Source organism: Larus michahellis, chromosome 13 (assembly GCF_964199755.1).
Source record: "Larus michahellis chromosome 13, bLarMic1.1, whole genome shotgun sequence".
NCBI classification, from domain to species: domain Eukaryota; kingdom Metazoa; phylum Chordata; class Aves; order Charadriiformes; family Laridae; genus Larus; species Larus michahellis.
In genome coordinates this window covers 2,174,763-2,194,211 of record NC_133908.1, presented here as the reverse complement: position 1 = coordinate 2,194,211, position 19,449 = coordinate 2,174,763, and the positions used below count along the sequence as shown (strand labels likewise).

General features: G+C 41.2%; 1 protein-coding gene across 6 annotated transcripts in view; it reads left to right on the top strand.

The window, feature by feature from the left end:
* MTMR3 (myotubularin related protein 3) overlaps positions 1 to 19,449 on the top strand; it is an 84,844-nt gene that overhangs the window by 5,614 nt on the left and 59,781 nt on the right. The window contains exon 2 of one of the 6 annotated variants that reach the window (XM_074606039.1): positions 10,670 to 10,744. The exons of the other annotated variants lie outside the window; for them this stretch is intronic. The gene's annotated coding sequence lies outside the window, so the exon portion shown is untranslated. The remainder of the gene's footprint in view (positions 1 to 10,669; positions 10,745 to 19,449) is intronic. 6 annotated transcript variants of the gene reach the window in all.

The window sequence follows — 19,449 nt, the reverse complement described above, 5'->3', positions numbered from 1 at the left end:
TTTTTTTTTATCTTCTGGCAGAACTTAAAAATAAGAAGTTGCGATTGTAACTTGGTTACAGGAACAATCAATTTAAATGTACTTTTCTGCCTGCTGGATCAGGTCGCTGAGAAGGCCTGGGCTGATCAGCACACCTACTGCATCCTGTCAGGTAGAAGCAGGATTCAGGTACTTGGTTTCTTGAGCTGGGGCAGTTCTGCAGGTGCATGGATCTACAGCTGCAGGCACCTAGTAAACTCCAGGCTGAACATATTCAGGGAATGTTGGATGTCTTGAGCTGGGGTTTTAGTATAGGTTTAATTTCAGAACTGAAGTTGTTCTTTACTGGTGCTGTCTCTAACAGATGTGCAAGGTCTACCCTCTCAGGTCATACGTTTTTAGCCCTTACTGGGAAAAAGAAATGGAAAATGCTTTTCATTTTAACAGTAGCTTCCTACTTTCCAAGGAAACAACATTGGCAAAGTAACTACTACCTGTGTGTGGTTCTCCCATGCTGTGAGTACACTATCCCCATGGATAAGACTTTTCTACTAAAGGCTTTCTTGTTTGTGGTCTTTCTTATGCTATTTTAAGAGCCCGGAAAGGTTTTCATCTGGGAAAAAACAGTGAAAAAATATACATCGTGCTTTAACTGAGACTTCTGAAAACTAAGAAGCTTGAAATAGGGATCTCTAGCTGGGGTGCCTGTCTGGAGGAAGAGGTCTCTTGTGCATAAAAGGCTAATAGTCTCTAAGTATTTTTGGCTGTTCTGGTCCTCTGCAAGGTTTAGTTCCTAGAGTATATAGTTGGTATGGGAGGAAGTAGTGCACTTCAAGTTGAATGTGTGTAGGAAGACCACTGTATTGCTGTAGTTAAGTTTTTGTAGTTTTTCTTTCTAATACCAGAGATTTATGCACTGGTATAGACATTATTTATAGAAACACTGTTAGAACAGTTTTCTGTTGCCTTTTTGTGGGCCTCACTTGCTGCTTTGGGACTATAAACTAGGGCTATAATCAAAGCATTAATTCTGTAGTCTTACCTGAAAGGACAGAACTTCAGGAAGAAATAAAAATAGTTTCTCTTTCCCTATGCCTTTAAAAGAAGGTTTTGCCTCCTATATCAACCAGGAGAAGGCAGGCTCTTGATGGAATGAGAGTGTTTTCTCCCGTACTGCGTTCTCCGCTGGTGGAGGTGCCTGGGGGAGACTGCGGGGAGAGGACAGAAATGCCTGTCTGCGTGCTGAAAGGCGTAGGTTGAAATCCAGCCTGTGAAGACAAGACGCCCCTGGTTGGCTTTCTGACTACCCTTGGAGAGTGGAGCAAAGGCAGGACTTGCCTGCAGGGAGTGTTGCAGTTCCTATCTCCCCAGCTCACCCCTGCCAGCAGCCTTTGATGTAGGGGTGATGTGGATCACAAGCCTCCCAAGTCCTGTGAGTATGACTCCTCAGTGTCTTGGTGGTTTGACTGTTCTGCGCTAGTAGGATTCTTATTTTTTGGGAGGGTTCTGTACAGCTGGTGACCGGACTTCAGAAAATAGATGGAAAACCAGATCTTGCCTTGAGCCTTTCTGTCATGTAGGGCTTAGCACCTCATAGGAGAGGGGCAGACTACTAGAATTTTGATTTCAGTTATTTAGTTGCTAGAATATGTAGCTGAAAGTATTGAAGAGTTGAGTAAAACCGAAGACTGAATTAATGAAATGGTAATGAAGACTGAGCACCCAGAGAGATTAAGAAAAAAGTATTTGTACCTACTGTCACTGGAACTGCTTGCGTCTCCAGAGTCTTTAACGTCTTACAGTCCATGTTAATGGGTAAGATAACTTTCAGTACTCTTGTAGTGAAGCCTCCATTTTGTTGTACAGAAGGTGTTAGAATGACCCAGTCTACTAGTTGATCTAGTGTTAAGCTCTGTCATATCACTTAGGCTGCCACTATGTGCTTTCAAACTGAGCTTAAGTCCTAAGCTGCTCATGGAAGTGGTTGCAGCTAGGTTTGGAATTGGTGGAAAGCGTTTCCCTGGAATCTCCTATCTGGTAGAAGGGGACCAACAGCCTGACTGTCCTTGTTTTCTCTGCCAGTAGATCAGGAAAGGGAGTAAGCTAGTTGCTGTGGCTGGCTGATTTCATCTCTCGTAGCCCTAATTGAACTAAATGTGTACCTGTGAAAGCTTTACTTATTGCATTGCTATCTGTAAGCTTGTAATTGCTATCATTGAAACTTACACCTGAGATAAAATGAGATGCTGTGAAGTTCTGCTGTTTGTAATTATACTGTTTGCTGCATCCTTGGTGTAGGGTGTTTGCTTTGAGACCTTTTCAGACCTAGTTCTGGATTTGTTGCGACTGAAAACTGTCTTCAGTTTTACTTGCCTCCAGCCTTCAGTGTCTTCTCTCACTTTCAAAACTACTGTTATCAAAGCTGACTTTTACTGTTCTGTGGGTTGTGTAAGTTTAGACTTTTAAAATACTTCTGTCTCCTGACAAAGAACAGATGATCCCAAATGAGAAGGTACAAGAAGAAAGCTCACCTGCCATATCACAGAGCAACTTTGCTTGAAAATTAATGTGAGGACACTATCCATTCTGTAGTAAAGAAAGTTTGCTGTGGTCTGGTTAAAGTAGAAACACTCTTTCTAAGTCTTGTGAGCCGATAGCTTTGCTTTTATTCTATTTCAGTTTTCCTTATTTACTTTTTTCACTTCTGAGAACAAACACGTTAGTGTAATGTAGGCATTGTTAAACTTTTGATCCAAAAAACCTGACTGAAGTGTCTAAGCAGATTGCAGTTCTAGGCTATTTTGATTATTTGCCTTTAATAAATGGAAGCTGAAAGCAAGTGAAGTGTACTTAATGTAAACTTGCAAGTTTATTGCCTCTGCCTGCAGATATTCTACTACTTTCTATCTAAGCTCTGTGCATGTTTTTTAAGAGTGGGTAAGCTTTTCATCAAATTAATGACTAATCCTTATCAAACAAGTGTTCATCTTAAAAATTAAGCATTCCTGTTCTTTAATTGTATGATGATTGGTGGACATACTAGTCATGAGCACATTTGAGAATTCAGATTCTTAATTTTCTCTCACTGCTGGTAGCAGGAATTTGCTGTGAACAGGGCTCTATATTCTGGTTGGATACCCATTATAATTAAATTATCATCTTTGTCTATGTTCACTGAACCTTTCTTTGAGTAACTTCCAAAAGAATGCACCTTTTTGCATTTTGGGAAAATCTAAGTCTGAGGAAAAAGGAAGATGGAACAAGGTAAATATCTTGAGGTCTGCTAGGCTTTCCTTGTAGGTTTGGCTAGTGGATTATGGTCAAGGCATAGTTGTTTTCTAATGCAGAATACAATAGCTTGCTTGTTTTCTTTTACTTTGGACTGGAATCTCTTAATCCCTTCAGACTCAAGCATGAGTATCACATGATTTGGAGGTGTTTGGTTAGTGTACTTCATTGCTGCAGAGCATCCCTGTACATAACAGATGAGTAAATCGGGACTGCAGGGAGAAGCCACATGGAAATTTTCAGTTTTGGTGATCCATGCCGAAGTTTTTCATATTTTGTTGCTGGGTCGTATTCTGGCAAAATCAAGAGGGAAACATCTGGTCAGTTAGACTTATAAGTAAGGGGATCAGATTTCTCCCCTAAAACTTGTAGTTTGTGATAAAAAGGGCTACAGCTTCAATATATCCATTGGGTAGCTGTGCACTCGGTATACCTACAGGTGCTCCAACTGTGTATTAGGGTATTTGTATGGAAACTTTCTTGCATGAAAACTGTGATGGGACAGCTAGGTCCTTCTTTCAGAATCTGATCATGTGGGACAGTGGATATATAGCTGTGTAATACTCATAAACCCTTGTTAAAGTAAAATAAAAATAAATATTCATTAACAGATAATTTCAGAAAATAGTAACTTCTTGTATAGCTGCACAATGGTAACATCATGCCTGGTCACGGCCATGTTACTTTTTTCCCCTTTCAGTTCTGCAGGCTTTAGTAGCTGGAATCAAAACGTCTTCCTCGTGTCAACCTGGAATTTTAGCTTTTAAATGATACTTGATGAGGGTAACTGCTAAACACTGGTCTAGTGAGAGGACTAGACAAGATGAGTGTGTTGTTGGGGTTTTCTGAAATAGAATAGGATTCCCTAAAATGCTGAAGTATACTAATGAACTGAGAATCGTAAAAAACCTCCAGTGATTTAGAAAATGCTGATCTTTACTCTTGGTGCTGCTTTTGCAGAATGTGGTATGTTGAGCACCAGATCCCTGTTGCTTTGCTTGGAGTAGCTTCAGTAACTGATTCCACCAGCAGCCGAAGCCTGCTTCTTCCCGAGCTGTTTCACTCGCATCGGAAGAAAGCAAAAATAGTTGGGGAGCTCTAGTCCTGGTGGCTCTATACTTAGCTCATTACTCCAGGCAAATTACCTTTTGCTTCTCAAGTGTTGACTGGTAGGCTGGTTTAAGAGCTGTCTGGCTTTCCAATGGTTGGTCATTCTAACTCCTCTGCAATATTTTTATCACGTAGGAACTTCTTCCTATGGACTCTTGAAAGGCTGGCGATAACCTGAGAGTGGAAGGGTCTAAGGATGAGAATCCTTTAGTAACTCACTGAGAGGAAAAAGCAATGCCAAACCCACTGTTGTAATCAACTTGGAGTAGGAAGCAATCTTGAAACCTGCTTGATATGGTGCTTACCTGCAGTGGGTGGTTCGTTACTGTCTCTGCGCGGATGGGTGTGGTGTTCATGTGGAGGACTCAGCCTGGAGAGCTGTGGACAAAGGACGAAAGGACTTTTCTTGATTTGACAAGTGTAAGATTGGTATAACAAGGACAATAAGAGCTATTTCTTGCTTTAATTTTTTAAGACTAGTTTTTTAATGAGCTGTTTGTATAAGATACGAGTTTAGGTGCTCCCGTCCTTTCTGAGGGTCACACCCAAAGAGCAGTCCTATTAAAATTAATAGTGCTATGGCATCATTCCTTAGACCGCCACGTTCCCATTCAGCACGAAGGTATGAAGACTTTTCTTCTTGCATAAGACAACTTGATTTGCTCTGGTTGGGGAGGAAACAGTTTGGCAGCTCCCTAAAGAGTAAGTTGCTTGCTGCTGTGCCCTGTAGCTTATTTTAACATTACTATTTCAAGTTATTGCCCAGCTTTCTAAGCTCTTAGCAGCGTGTACAGCTGCCTGAGACTGGACCACTGCTCGCACAGAGGTAGGGATTATCTGGCCAGCCCTCGCTTTACTGCTTCTAGCATACTTTTTGTTCCTAGACCCAAATTGTTTTGCATTCAAATTAGAGACCTAGCAGGGCTAAGCCTCTTGTACTCAAAATTGCAATATCGTTCAATCTACCTTGTTTCCTTTCAATTTCTAAATATCTATATTAATGTTTTTTCTGGTTCCTCCAACAAAATTCAGTTTTTAGTTGCATCATAAATGCTTGCTGACATATGTCAATCCCAGCAGACCAAGCAGTGTACTGGTTAAGAAGTAATTTTTCTAAAAATATGCTGCAGATTCAGTAATGTTTGTCGTTGAGCTAAACTAACTTCACTTACCAAAGGCAAGGAGTGATAAGTTAAAACATGCTTTGTCAAAAGAACTTGGTTTTAAGTGACTTGTAGCATGAAAAGGGCAAGTAGGGATGTAAGTTTTTTGTGCAAGAATTACCACATTAGCACTAAGCAGGTGGGCTGGGGAGAACCTAGGTAAGCTTACAGTTTAAAGAAAGGCCTAATGCCAAAAATCCCTCCAAAACCTAATTTATGTGCTTAAACTCCACAATTTTTATACTGACTCTTGCCAAGACAATTAAAGAATTCCTAGAGCTAGTTTGAATTTCCAGACTGGGTTTGGAGTGTGGTGGCTGCTTCTGCAGGTGCAGAGAATACTCAAGTCTGTTCAGGTGGGTTGGTCTCAGTGGTTTTATTGCTGGAACGATTTTTAGGAGTCTGAAGACGTTGCTGTGAAGCACATCTGTGGTGCAGTTGCAGATGTAGCCAGCTGGGGTTTTTTACTGCCTGGAAAAGGTCAGCTTTTGAACATTCATGAATTGGTGAACAGTAAACTTCAAACCGGCGTTGTAGCACCTGTTCTCTAGAACTTCAAGCCTCCTGTGACTCTGGAAAACTTAGGAGGAAAAATAGGGTCACTGTGTGGGGTTGGTGTTCTTAAGATCTGCTTCACTATTTGTAGCTAACTAAGCTGCAAAAGGTGAAGAAATACCTAAAGGCCAGTTCAGAGAAGGCCGGTTCAGCTGGATGAAGATGGATTGTGGTAAAACAACTCAGAGCATCCATCATGTTAGCAAAAGAAAACATAGCACCATATTTCAATAGCAATTAGTCAGGTTTTACCATTGTATTTGCCCCTAGGTGGCTTTATGCTAAGTATTGTTGAAAGACTTGACTTAGCAGAGTTTGTACATGTTGAAACAAATATGATGGGTTGAAACTTGTCTTAAGAACCTGCTGCTTCTTAGCTGACCTCTGAAGAGCCACTTTACCTGTAACCCCTCAAAAGTCATGCCAATGACTCAGTTATTTTGATATTTTTTTAATAACATTTTAACCAGAACTAGTAAAGAGTTCAACCAACATATTGATAGTTTATTGCCTATAAGGAAGTGGAAGAGAAAGTTGGGAATCCTTCTGTGAATCCATAGATGGTGCTGGGTGAGTGACAGCTCAGCCTCTAAATGGAATCCAGAGCATCTTTGCCATGTTATAAAAAGCTTGTTGCCTGGTGCTGATGTGTTCCTCCAACACAGAGCTTTTTGTAACCTTTGAACTCTGTAAGTATAGAACAGGAATTTATCCTGTTAAAACCTGCATTTGTTCAAAGAGTTGGCTCCTGCTGATTCACCTGTGTCTTACATCTCTTGATCTCGGTTATTTAAACACCAAGGTATGTGTCACTCTAAACTTACCGGGCAGGTAAGGTTTTTCCTTTAACAGAAAGAGGTAAATGTGACCTGTAGCAAACAGCTGTGCCTCTCTTGTTACGCCTCTTTCATTCTTCTGTTTTGTTTACGTACGGTGTTCAACTTCTAAATTAGGATTTAGGAGTTGGTCTGCCCGTGAGTTTTTTGCCTGTGAAATCCTGGAGATTTGTCCAATTACTTCTGAGATGAAGAGTGTCTAACTTCAGCTTTATCTTGGAAGTGATGTATTCTGTGTTGTGTCGGGTGTCAATTTTACAGGCTTTCTTTTTGGGGAGGGGTGGGGAAAAGCCCTTACTAATGTCTCATCTAAGTGTAATAGGCTGGGTAAACGCTGTAATGTATACTGGATATATGGATTATCTTAAAAGTGCTTGAAGTAGGTCGAATGAAAGGATCCAAAGGTCTCAATTCTGAAGTAAGGAATAAATCTTCTAATTTGTCTAGTTAGGTTTGCCCTACTTTCAATTCTTACAGAAATTTCAAAGGGAGAAGCAGCAGATATTTTTTGTGTGTGTGCGTGTAAAACAGTAGTCTTGAATTATACCTTTTCTTAATATTTTGGGGTAGCTTGGTGTAAAGTTTTCACAGAAATGTTGCTCATACTGAACTGGTGGGATGGGAGTTAAGCTCATCACAATTCAAATGTGGTTCTTTTTCCTCTTTTCAGTGTTTAACTCTTTGTTGCAAGTAACTCTGCCTTCCTCGCAGACAGATTTGAGGTGGAAATCTGCAATTTAACTTTTGTTTTATCTTGCTGCTGTAGGCAAACCAGTCTCTATCCTTAAGTGGTGTTGCTCAACAGCCTTCTCTTGGTGCAGTGCTGCTGATGTTCTGTGGTCCAGGACGGGTACAGAGTGACAGGGCTGCTTTGCCCATCATGCGACTGGAGCCAAGGATACCCTGGGCCATGGGGCTGAACTTCTGGTACAGGAAGGCCTAAATGCTGAAAGGGTAGTCATTACTGCTGATTTCAAATTATCCCTCAAACGTGCAAGTCCTGGAGCTGCTCTGTATCTCAATCAATCAGGGTTTGAAAGCGTCACCTGCAAGACACGCAGCTCTCCTGGGGTTTGGCTCTCTGACTCTCTGGCACTGGGCTGTGTCCCTGTGGTGCTGCTCGGGTGGCACTCGAGATTTATGCAGGAAGTGGAAGCAGATGCATTCCTTTTTCTCTGAACTATTTTATTAATTGTTAACTGAAACAGTTGAATTGCTGGGTTTTGTTTAGTATTTGTGGTAAGATTTGATATGTTACTTGAGAAATGTGTTTTCCACAGATAAAATGTGCTTAGTCCTTGTGGGTTACGGGGTAGTGGGTTATAGGGTTTGTGGATGCTAAGGTGACTATGTGTTTCAGTACTGAGAACTAGCACACTGAAACTTCATCCTGGAAAGTTACTCAGTAACTGTTTTGGTCACTGAGGTGCAAAAAATAATGCTGGTGAACTTAGCAAGGTTAAATGAAAAATGTGCAAAACACAAATGTACATATTTTGGACCTTGTTCCTAGAGGTAATAAAGCCTCCATTGGTAACTGTATTCAAGCACATATTCCTCCTGGCTCTAACAAGACTAAACACTTTGTTATTAATGTTTAATGCCTATACACTTAGGACCTCTAGCTCATATTTCTGAGGTTTTATTTTATCTTGACTGTAAGCAGAATGATTACCTGTCAGCTTACTGTAAAGCTGGAGAGACACAATTTACTTCAAACATCTTGCAAGGAAAACAGAACGTATGCATTGCTGTGTTTGCTCTGGTGTAAGTTACTTCAGAGTATTGGCAGGTCTCCTCCATGAGATCGTGTATCACTGCGGGGTAGAAGCTAGTCGGCTAGCACACTTAATCTATTTTTTGATTTGTCAAGATCTCAAAGGTAGAAACAAAAGGCACTTTGTCCTGGCTCTTCTCCTGGAGACTGACACTTGAATCACTCTTTGTAGTTGTCTATTCACTTATTTTGTTAGCATGCTGCTCTTGCTGAGTGAAGCTCATTGTTTTGTAGAAGTCACTTCTGTCGAAGTTTGAAGGCTTTCATCTATAGGTTGAACTTCAAATGAGGTACATACTTGAACAGTTCCAAGGTCAACCTTGTCAGCATAAGTAAGTGAAACTTCTCTGGCAGCTGATAACCTTTCTGTAAAATAAGGTTGTGCTAGTGCTGAATCTTACTGCTGCCTCCATCAAATCTTTGATGCTGTATCTCCCTCAGTCAAATCAGAGAAGACGACTATGACTTGAAGGTGCTTTTTGCTCGGTGCAGAAGAAGCTCTAGATAACCAGTGTCTCTGGGGTTTTAGTGGACTCTTGAGAGAATCATTCATGCTTATTTATGCTTTACTGCTGAGAGAATCAGTCTGGCAGCATATCCTGGAAATACTGCATGTAGGTTCTAGCTCTTTTTATATATTATGGCAAACCTTTCTTCTTCGTTGCTAATCCCAAATGTCTAGATACAGTAAAAAGTCTGAATCTTCACTATAATTTTCATGTAGCCATTTTCTGAAGCTCTAATCATCAGGGCTTTAAATTTCTCATGTGTACTAGAGCTGTGAGAAGTTCCCTGACACTTGGAGGCAATCATGAAGTATTCAGTTTATCTTTAAGCAGTTGACTGTGTTTTCCTATTGTTTATTTTGTGCTTTTCAGATTTCTGTTTGCATTTACCTTAGCTAAGCAATAATAATTAACTCAAAGCATTGAACTGATTGAGTTATCATATTGGGAGAACAAACCAATAACCATAATGCAATAAGCTTTATTGCAACTTCCTGGTAATGAAAATTCCAGTAGCGGAAGACTTGATTTAATTTTTAAGCTTTGAGAAAATAGTGGTGCTGATAGAATGGCTTTATAACCAACTCTCACTTGGGCAGCGACTTAAATCTAGCAGAAAGCTTGAGGTGTGTAGGAAGAATTGTGGTGGCTTTATAGCTATTGAGGATAACAGCTGTTTGTTATGTTAATGTAGGGAGTGTCTGGGGAGCTGCCTGTTCTTAGCATTTGAACACCAAAGAATGTGGTATCCACTTAATTTCTTTCATTACTGATGCTTCTGCAGGCAGCCTGGATGACATTGTGTGTTTCCATCTACTGATTCTGTCTAGATGTGTTTAGCCTGGAAACTGCAGGGTTAAGGACACTTGGATATTGCTGTCCTGTCATCCCACCAAACCACACCATTGAATCAAGCATGTGTTTGTCTCCTGAAGTGGGTGTCCAAAATGGGTAAGAACTGCTCACCAAGTGGTAGAATGTGGGCCTTTTTAAAAAGGAGACAAGGTCAGACAGAAGATCTGGCTTTAGGTGAAAAGAACCTTACTTAAGGGCTCTAGGGCAGTTTCTGTGTGCAGCTCGTGTGGCCCATGGCACTAAGGATGCTTCCAGTAAAGATCAATCTCTTTTGGCTGTAGGTGGCTCTGGCAGTTTTCTTGGCATGGCAACTTGGTTAAGGAGCACTGCTGTAAAATAGTATAGATACAGCCTCTTCAGACCTCACTGAAAAGCTCTGAAGAGCTTTGTCTTGATGCCTTGTGTAAGGACAGCTCTGACTCAGTGGGGAATGTAAGCATGTGATTAAACTTAAACCAATATCACTGTACAAGTCAGAATTGTTAAGGCTTCCAGCCTCACAAGTGAGGGCATCAGTTCTGTCCCATTACCCTTTTAAATTGCATACCAACTCCAAAACCTGTTTCTTACCTCACTCTGTATTATTGTGCTTACCTTTAGGCACTGATTTCCAGCTCTGTAGGCTGAAGCCGGGCTGTGTGACCTGCTGATAGGTGAATGGGCACTAACTGCTGGGTAAGCACCTCAAGACTTTCTGCTTGGCAGCAAATGCCTGTGTGGAGATGGTTACTCAAAGGCTTAGGCAGTGCCTGTGTGCAGATGCTCTTCGAGTGCAGAGAGATGCTGGTTACTGGTGGAGCTGGGTGTTGATGCTGTTCTGTACCACTTCAGGAGCTTCTGGTATAATAGCAAGTTGCCCAAAGCCAACTTTTGATAGCGTGTCCTACTGAATTTTCTATTAATTTTACAAATACTGCCATGGGATTAGTATTATATCTTAAATATAGGTATTTTGAGCAATTATTGAGGAATTTAAGGTGAATGCTTATAGAACAATAGTGGTTTTAGACGTCTAGGATACTTTAACGGCATTATGGAAGCTAGCTATCGTATTAATAGAACCATTCTAAATATACTTCAGCATTGCATTCTTGACAGAGTAGTTGTGACGCCAGGACTCGAATACATCTTGCATGTGCACACTCATGTGAGAATGACAGAACAGCACATGCTAGGCTTGAAGATAGTGTTTCTTTCAGTATGGTTTGGAGCATGGTACAATTATACTTTGCTTTTGAAGTGTTGTGCAAACCCAGTAATGTGTGGCTGTCCAGAAGTGACTGTGAGCTGCAGGTTCTGGGAAAATCTGTCTCCAGAAGAGAATGCATCTTTGTTTCTGCAGCTCATCTAGAGAAAACCACTTGCAAAGCTTGTGCTGGGCTCTTTTATTGGGTATGACATGTCAGGAAGATGGTTCTGGTTTTCCATCTGCATGAGAAAACCATCTTCTAGCTTTGGTCTCCCAGGCTTTCTGGCCTTTCCTTTTAGGTTTTCTGCTTGCTTCTGTGCTAGAGTATTGCTTATCAGTCAATAAGAGGAGGGGAATGCCTGGTACCTGATGCTTGCACACTTCTCTAATGGATTGGTACGAACTGTTCAAATGTCTGCTGCTTTCTGTCTCTGAGCTTGCTTCTGACTGCTTAATTTAAAGGAAGTACAGGTATTCTGACCAGGAAGGAACATGTATTCCAAGAGTCAGACTATCTGATGGATGCTGCCTAGCATAGCAGTCGTGATATCAATGAGGATGGACTTTCATGGTTATGAAATCAGTAAAATATCATCTCTCTAAACGCTCTCTTAAACTGCCTGGTCTCCCTGGAAGAACTAGACAGTCTTTTGAACGTAGAAACTCTTCAGGCCATCTAAAGCTTGTCTTTTATTGCAGGCAAATGTCTTGATGACTTGAAGGAGGGCTTTGGCATGCCGAGGAAGTCTTCCTTGCAGTTGTCCTCCTCCCTACCTGTACCAGCAGGAGGTGGCTGTGTTTCTCACAGGGGAGCAAGCATCTTGAAGTCATAAGGCGTCAGATTCTATAATGAAAAGCATTAGTTTAACTAAAAGTGGAAGTGAACTAGCCTTGAATGCCTGAAGGCAGGATCGCCAATGGCTGGAGGGTCTATACCTTGCTTCAGACTTCCTTTAAAAGTGCCTCGGGTTTGTGGTGGAGTGCAATGGGCGGGTTGACTTAGGGAGTGCAAGAGACGGGTGGTAACTTGGAGTGGCGAGAGTTGAGGCTCTGTAACAGTGAAGGTAAGGCAAGTGGAAAATGAGAAGAGCTGACATGCTGTTACTGCATTGATTTCCATACCTGTGCAAGGCCTGTACATTAAATGGACGCTGCTACGACCCTACCCCTGCTCTCCTCCCTTCTATGGAAGCGAAATAGCAGGCTTCAGTTCCTCATTCCTGCTGCTGTAGTTTTTCTGAAGGCTGCTATCAGAGTGGCTTTGCTTCATGCTCTGGCAGCGGTGCCTGAGCTGTCAGGGCAGTCTGCGAGCCTTTCGCTGTGAACTCCACTGGGGTAGCCGTTGACTGAGCAGTGGAAGCCTGAGTAAGTATCGCTGGCTGGTTCTCAAGTCTGACATCATATCCAAGAATGAGATGGCTCTCTTTCACCATGGGGATAATGAAATAATTCCTACTGTGTTATTCATTAACTCGCATTTCATTCAATGGCTTCTAAGAGGATAACGAGTATGTTAGAGGTGAACTTGCATAAGACTTCTGACATCCTTTTGATAAGATAAACAAGTTAAAGCTATGGCAGACTAAGCATGGCAGTGATGCCTCACTGAGGCAGGTGGCGTGTGGTATATTACATGTACTGACTTTACAAGTAATTTAATGGCTTTTTCTTTAATGGTTTACAGAAAATAGCCTGCCTTTAAAGTTATTGGAGAAATAATTAGTGCCCAAGGCTGGATGGTATTCCTTAACGTGGAGGCTGCACCTGGCTGAATGGCTGTACAGAAAGGTGATGTTCAGCCCAGCGTTGAAGGGTTTCAGGGCAGGCGTGGGAGCCCAACAAATAAACTGGGGGAGCTGCAACAATAAAAGCACATGGAGGGAAAAGCATCTTGGTGAAAGGCAGTCGCTCCTGATTTATATAAAAAAAATGTTAGTACAAGAGCCTGTTGAACCTTGTTGGGTTTCTAGTTTTAGCATTAATGTAGCTTAAGCAGGTGTAAAATTTGAATATCCCTTGAATGTTCGTGTCATGCACTCTTCACACTCATGTGCGCAGTTTTGTCAGCTTAAACTGCCATATGCTACTCTGCAAGAAAACTTTGAAGGGGAGAAAGATTACCTAATTTGCTAAGGGGTTTTCACTAACATTATGTTTGAAATAATAGAACTGGACAACTCTACCCCTAGTTCTAAAGGAGGGTTTGGGAATCAGGCATGTCGACTCATTTTCACTCTAATGTGAGTCCTTGATGACCTGGGCTTCCTGATTAATCTGGCTGTGGCTGTTGATTGAGCTGTCGCACCAAATGTGAGTACTATTCTCTTCTGAAGGCTTGCCAGGGAGCTCATCTCCCTCCAAAGAGGTTTATATGTGCTGTGCAATTGAGCCAATAAACTAATATAATCAGATTAAGCTGTTTGTGGGAGCAATGATGGTTGGATATTCAAATGTCTAACAAACAGTCTGGTCTTTTGACTGTTGCTGTGGGTGCACTGGCATTAGTAATTCGTCCCCACAGGTAATAACTGAGGTTATTTTAAGCAGAGGCTGCAATAGCCTTGGATGTCTGAAAAAATCCAGAACTTCCAGGTGGCCTAGTAAGATCTTAAATTATCTAGTATTTGCAGAAGCACTGGGTGAGGGAATAGTGATTTTTATCTGGGAAGAAGTTCTAGGTGATGGTCTGGTGAGTCAGGTGGCTGCCATCCTGGAGAACCAGATGTGTCCCTGCCCTGTTGTGGATTGTGGTGCTGGCTAGTAGTTACTGGGAACTTCTACAGGTGCGTTAGAGTTACCAGTTTGATGTTAAACACACAACTCTGGGCCTGAGTGCTCATCTCTGCACCTCAGACCCTCAGCTAGTAGAGCTGTATTTCCCAAATACAGAGCAAAATACTACAAAAATTGGGAGTATTTGAAGAACTAGACTTTAGGCATCTATTCTGTGTACCGAAACCGGAAGATCATTCCAGCGTCTTGAACTCTTATAAGGTTGAAAAACTAAGCTTAGTAAAAATACACTACTACCGCTTAACCCTCTGGGACAGCGTGAAAACTGTGGTGAGCGCTGTGGATCTTAGCAGAAGAGGTGCTATGAAGTGAGCAGTGTAGAAGAGACTGGCTTGATTCAGAACTCCGCACTGACTACACGGCTTAATAAAAATGAATATATTGAAAAGTTCTGGGTTCAGGGAGTCTTGTCTGCCTAGCTCACTGATTGAGGATGGTGTTTATGGGAAAAGAAGGATGGAGAAGGGAATTAAGGATCATACATATTCCAAGAGAAGCTGAGCTAAAGCTTCACAGGTGATTGTAGTGCTTGCAGTTCCTAATGTGTGATTCTTCACTCCATGCTTTTTATAGAGAGATATTTTAAGATGCAATTACGAGTTGATTTCCACGGCATGTATGAGTAGTGAAAATATCTGCTGTGTCACTAATACATGGGTCTCTGGCTGTCAGCTTTGCCTCGCTTGTTTACTTTATTGTGCAACTACCTGTAACAACCTTAACTCCTAGTCTGAAAATCCCTCCCCAGAGCATGCCTGCCCTGTCTGGGATCTCTTTCCTCGCAGCAGCATTTCCACACCAGCGCTCTGACTTCTGGAGCTGTTGTATGTAAAGTACTAAAATACCAAACCAGGCCATTGTTTCTTCACTGTTCTTGGGAGATCTGTCTTTCAGCACCTGTGGGAATAGTAACTGGAAAAAAGAACCTCTTCAGTTCATGTCAAGCTTTAAGTTGTTCAGAGTGAACATAGAAGTTCAGCTGTAAGTGCGTCTTCCTGGATTTCACTGGTTATTCTGGAAGCCTCTGCCATCAGGGAGGACTTTCAAAACAGTTCTGTCAGCTGGACCTGCAGCTGATGCAGAGATGTTATATTTCCAAGCTAATAACACAGATGTGATACTGCTAATAAAACATACATACCTTGGATCCTTGTACTTGGTTGGCAAATTAATGTAAGCTTTCCTACATAAAGATGTAATCTTTCATCCAGGAAAGGTGTTTGGCCATTTTTTGGCATTTGAATCTAGATGACAAAACTCTGCAGGCTTTTTCACAAATACAAGACCTGAATACTGAGGCTGTTGCTACAGCAAACTGTTATTTATCTAAATTGCAAATGCTTTTTCAGCTCAGCTCGCAGCATTTGCTTCTAGATTTCTCTTTGTGTGTAGATTTGTTACACCAACTGCGTAACCCCTTAAGATAAAGGCTTACAATAAAAGTGAGGTAGGCTTAAGTATTCTGAACGTTCTTATCCTTGTTGTTTTCCCTGGTTTTGCTCAGTTGGAAGGCTTCCTTTTGCCTTTGAGTATTTTTCTGAACTTTTGTTTCATTAAGATTCAAATGTTAATGTTGGAACAGGTTGTCTAGAAAGAATATGCTTGGAGATATTCAAACCTTGGCTGGACAAGTCTTTGGGCAACTTCATCAAACTGGAACCGTGTCAAGTAGGGGCTTGGACTAACTGATGTTCACTTGTCCCACTCAGCCCAAATTGTTCTGAGTTTTTTGCATGTGTATCTGTCCTGGTTCTTTATACTTTCCTGTTTGGACTTAAAGGTGCGGAAGTAATTTCTGCTTTGTTGTAACTGGATATTGAATCTCGTTCTTGTGACTTACCAGCACAGAAACCTCTGGTGTTGAATTTCAGTTTCTTTCAGAAGGGATGCTTTCTGTGAAGTTCAGTCCTCCCAGACCTGATGGCAAGCCTTAGTGCAGGCAGTTTTTATTTTTGTAGTTACGGGAAGGGCAGAAACTCCTGCCCCTTCTTGGTTTGGGCTTTGACCAAGGTTGCCACCTCATAAGGTCTTTCAGGAGATCCTTGAGTACCTGAGCAAACAGAGTTTCTCAGTGTTGTGTTCATACGGTGTTAGCAGCTTTGTCCTGCTTACACATCATGGAACAAGACGTTGTCAGTTGAGGTCAGGGTTTTTTGCCATTTAATTTCATCAGGTGCAATGCAGTAAATTAGGACCAAAAAAAAAATCAAGTATTAAACTTCTTATTACTCCTCATTTATGTTGGATCTACTTTTTTTGCCAAGACTTTCCTCATTACTTTTTGAATCTAAGCAAATGCGACCTGAGTATTTTCTCCTGGGACAGACATCTCTGAGTTCATGTTCAGTAAGTACAGACTCGCTTTTGCTACTAAGTCGGTTACCAGAGGGTACTTCAGATTCAAGGATAAGGAATAAAAATAGACTTATTTATTTGATCTTACATAACTTTTACTGAGAAATGCTACTTCTGTGCATTTAATTGAAGCTTGATACCTGCAAGTCACAGGTAAGAATTCAGCTGTTACAGATGTGTGCTATTTTCAGATCTTTAAGCAAGCTCATGGACTAATATGCACATGTTTTTCCACATCTTTAGAAAGTACAACATGCTAAATTTGCTGTAAGAGTGGTTATACATCTCTTCTATATTTCTTTAAAGGAAGGTGAAGTCTTATTAGCTGATAATGATTCAAATGCAAAACAAAATTTAAGTGGATAACTGAAGCTTCCTGCGTTCTGATGGACATCTCTTCTTAAAATCTGGGATTAAACCATATCTAAAACAAAGATTACTTTGCTTGATGCATCAGTAACGGCATTAGCTGTTGAACTGCACTCACTTCTACAGTGCCTGTGGGAAAGATGTGTATGAATTGTGTTTAGATAACTTGAAGAGCCCAAACATTTTTTGTTTTTTTTAAAATGGCGATTAATCCCTTAACTACAACCACGTCTTTTTTAGTAAACTGGGTTTGTTTTGAGTCACATCGGGAAGGAGTGAATGGTCTCTAGAGGACAGAACACTTAAATGACTTATTTTCTTTGTATTATTAGTGTTCTTCTTGGGGTTTGTTATACCTATCAATATGACTGAGTTTCCTAGGGAACATAAGTGTTCCCTAGGTTTCAAGTCAAGGTTTGTCTGACTTGAATAAATCCACACAAAAGCAAATTTTGGGGGAAAGTGTGTTCTGGATCATCCCATTAGAGTTCAGCAGGATGTAAGTGTCTGTATGTACAGGCAAATGCATTCCTGCAGGGTGCAACACTAGAAACAAAGGTTGCTGTAGATTAAGTGCTTCTAGTGCCGAATTGTTGTCGGAATGCATTTGACTTTATATACAGATATTTGTTAGTATCTTGCACTGCTAACTTGTCACGCTTTTTTCTAAAAGAGCATTTAGTATAAAATATCATCATGGAGTAATACTTCTTTTTGGTAAAAACTAATTGACTAGACAGAACTTGGTGTGGGTTGATCTCAGTGAGCAGGTAGGAAATCCAGACATAAATCTCCATGCTCCCTAGAGAAACTCTTTCCTGTTGGTTTATCTAGCTGTTGGAAGAGTGATTTCAAAGGGGATGTAGCTACCATATAGGATTGGTTCCAATATCCTAAGGAGAAGCTTGAACATTTAGGTCGTTGGATTTTTAACTATTTAAATAAATATAGGAGTGTGGGGGGGAGAGACCGGGGCTAGTAAATGTTAACTGGGGATATGTCCAACCTTGTTCCACCAGCAGAGCTGCAGTCTATTGCAGAACTTAATTCTAACTGGATCTCAGTGTTTTGATATACATACGTGCTTTGAAAACGACCACAAAACCCTCTTTGGTGCCTCTCTGAAATCCCTAAATATGTTTAACTTTGGCTTCATGCTGTTTAGTTTTTTAGAATAAGCATGTTCTGTTAATCCAAGTAAATTCTTTCCTGGCTCTGTAAGTGTAAACTAACAATCTTGTGGAATTCCAGTGTATGGAAGTTGTTATATAGAGAAAAGATTTTAGGGAGTTGTCGTGACTAAGCCCATCTTCCCTGGCTAGTCTTGAAATATGACTTTAGAAATTGTAATTGTTCTTGCCTCTGACATGTCGAAGACTTGAACAAGGCGGTTGCAGAACATATTACGTTGGTTTAGTAGCTGGAGGGCTACTGGATGTAAAAGTAAATAAGCTTAAAAAAAATTGACATAATAGAGCCAACTGTCTCTAAAACACCACTGTTGTGCCTTTAGAGGAATGAATTTTGCAGTTTGACAAAATTAACTAGTCTATTTGAAGCCCTCTGTACATAATAGTTGATACTCATATCTAATTGATCTTCAAAGCTAGTTACGGAAACTGAAACGCATCAAGACTAGCTTCAGATTTCTTCAGGCCATCTTAAGAGATGCAAGACTACTTGTTGTGCCTCATGCCTTGTACATCAAAGAAGGTCATGTACAAATGCTGTTTAACGCTGCGGTATTTGATTAGCTCTCAGGTGAGAGTCTCGGCTGTTTGGAGTTCCTCGCTGTAGCTCAGTATGCAGATGGCTGTGTCCTTTTTCTGCACGTTTGTAGGACCCTTTTTAAGGCTGTCTTGCTTTGCTTGCCTTTTATTTCAGGTCTTACTTAAGTGTGACTTGCAAATGGGAAGTAGTATTTAGCCAGTTGCATTTCTTGCTTCTGAAAATAACCGACTTTCCATGAATGGAAAAAGAAGGGAATAAACATCTCCTAATATTTGGAAGATACTGAAGTGATTTTAACTATAGGAGGAAAGGTATTTGCTCTTCTGCTTTTTCTCCTAGCTTTAGTGAATTGTCACAGCTGACCAAAGAAAGGACATCGAGTAGCAGGTTTCTCGGAGGGAGGCAGTGTGCTGGTAGATTAGCCAGACCAGTTTGTTTGTCCCTTGTGATCTAAATATAGGAAGCCTCCTTAATTGGGGAAGGCATCTGAGTTCCGTGTATGTCTTAATACGTGCAGGGAACCCAGGCTCTTCCCTGCCGTGCCCAGCTGAAGGGCAGTGCTAGTGGGAGTCTTCTCTCCTGCTGCAGAACACTTTACCAGTAACAGCATACTGCTGGGAGTTTGGAGAAGTTGAAGCTGGAACTGGGTTGATGCAATAACCTGTTTGCTCTAGTCTGGAAAGGGTTCGCTGCTCAAATGTAAGGAAGGCAGTAACTTGTTCTGGTAAATCGTGTGTCTGGCTTCAAACTGGAACTTGCTGTCTAAATGGAAGCTAGCAGAAAATTCCTTGTACTCACTTCAGCTGCTGGTGTTTCCTTACCCAGCTCTTGCTGCTCTCCTTATCGTGCACAAGCAGACGTGGCTTTATCTCTTCATAATTTGACTTTTGCCCTACAGTATTTACACACGTTAAGTGGCTGGTTGAATAGTGAGTGCTGTTGA